The sequence below is a fragment of the Myotis davidii genome, unplaced genomic scaffold (genome assembly GCF_000327345.1).
Source record: "Myotis davidii unplaced genomic scaffold, ASM32734v1 scaffold204, whole genome shotgun sequence".
NCBI lineage: Eukaryota > Metazoa > Chordata > Mammalia > Chiroptera > Vespertilionidae > Myotis > Myotis davidii.
In genome coordinates this window covers 5083682-5085885 of record NW_006299715.1, presented here as the reverse complement: position 1 = coordinate 5085885, position 2204 = coordinate 5083682, and positions in this window count along the sequence as shown.

The following is a 2204-nucleotide window of genomic DNA, read 5'->3' as shown; positions in this document are numbered from 1 at the left end:
GCAGGGCATCAAAGGCTTGAAGGTGGCTCTGGCCAGAGCAGCGAAGGCTTAAAGGCGGCTCCGGCCAGAGCGAAGGCCTGGGTCCCAGGTGCTGGAGGAAAACCGGTGCCGGCAGCCAGGGGAAGGGAAGGCCTATTGCACAAATCTCTTCGTGCAGTGGCCTTAGCAGATCATTAGCATACTAGTGGCCCAGTGCACAAAATTCGTGCACATTAAAAGGGAATTAATTAGAGGAAATATTTTAATATTGCTATTTGCCTTTTCTCTATAATATAACTGTTAGAGATGAAAGAAAATTAGTAAAATGTATATGAAAATCTTCCTCCTGTCAGAGTCTGGGGGGCGCCATGGGACCCAGAGCCATGTCCCCACTCACCCACGTGCACCTCAAAATCGTGTGAGACCTAGACCCGGCTGGTCCCCCTCCCATTAGGCTATATCTAGACCCAGCCTGGTCCCACCCTTGTCAAGCCCCGCCAGACAGGGGGGCAGCCTCAAGTACCCTGGCCTGGCATTGGGGTAGGGGGCGTTGCCTGAGGTCCCCTCTCCCTTCCTCTCTGAAATCAATAAAGATATATATTGTTTTTAAAAAAGAAATTGCACAAGACCCAGACCCGGCCAGCCCCACCCCCATCAAACCCTGCCAGGTGGGGGGCACACCCTCAGGTCCCCCAGCCCAGGACCAGGTGGGGGGCACAGCCTCAAGTTCCCTGGCCCAATGTGGGGGTGGGGAGCATGGCCTGAGGTCCCCCCGCATGGGCAGGGGCAGGAAGCACACTTTAAGGTCCCCCGTCAAGCCCTGTCAGGCGGGCAGTGATGCCTGAGGTCCCCTGACCAGCACCAGGGTGAGGGGCACTCCTTGAGGTCCCCTGTCAAGCTCCGCCAGGTGAGGGGCATGGCCTAAGGTCGCCTGGCCTGGTACCAGGGTGGGGGGTGTGGCCTGAGGTCCCCTGGTCTAGCGCCGGGGTAGGGGGTGCAGCCTGAGGTCCCCCGTCAAGCCCTGTAGGGTTGGGAGTGTGGCCTGAGGTCCCGCGTCAAGCCCCGCTGAGCAGGGGGCACAGCCTGAGGTCCCCTGGCCTGGTGCCAGGGCAGGGGGCGCAGCCTAAGGTCCCCTGTCAAGCCTCACCGGGCGGGAGGCACAGCCTCAGGTCCCTGCTGATTGCTCGCTAAGGCTCTAAGGGAACTCAGCCTCCGGTGCGGGTGCAGCCATCTTTGTGATGGTGTGACGGTCAATTTGCCTATTCTCTCTTTATGAGACAGGATTATGACCGAACACTTAGTATATTAGGCTTTTATTATATAGGATTAGGAGCTATATTTCCTATGCTATACTTTACAACCCTGTGACCGTTTTGTGACTACCAATTTGTACTTCTCAGTCCCTGCCCCTTTTTCACCCAGCCCCCAAACAGCCCTCCCTGACCTTTTCTTTTATAAATTGCCTTTTCGTGTTTTGTGAATTTTCTTAGTATTTGGCAGGGTTGGGGGTTTTTTTTAATTGATTTTTAGGACTCCTTAGAAATTAGGGTATTAACCCTTTATAAGTCTTATCCATTCAAATATTTCCCCCGGATATTTTTCTTTTGTCACCTTATCTTCCACAGTTTTCACATTATTTTAAAACTTTCAAAATGTGTGGTTTTTCTTTGTTAAATACTGTCTATGAGGCCTTAATGTATTAAGCAAACACTAATGCATTCTGTAAACATCTTGTCTCTAAAACTACTTCAGATTTTTGAATGAATTTAAACTTTTAGGTAAATTTAAGATAGTGGTACGTGTCTGAACTCTAGCAAAAGTAGAATAAACTCTATAATGGGAGACATCTTCCTTGCTAATTGCCCTTCATTTAATATGTCAAATACATCTGTAAACCGTACACTTGTGATATTTCAATACAGACGAAGAATGACAGTGTGTAGTCCCTCTCAGGAACAGAAGCACCATCCATTGTGCCAGCCAATGATCTAAGTGTTATCCTTGACCCCTTTCTTTCCTTGTACTCAATGTCCAATCTATCCATCAGGCCCTCCAAGACATCTCTCTAATGTGCTCGCTTCTCTCTCTCTCCATCACTACCATTCCTATCCCAGTTATCATTACCTCTCACCAAAACTATCACTACAGCCCCTGGTGTCATCATCCATTCTCTACCCAGCAGCCAGAGTGAACATTTTATAATGTACATAGCATGGCCTTCCCCC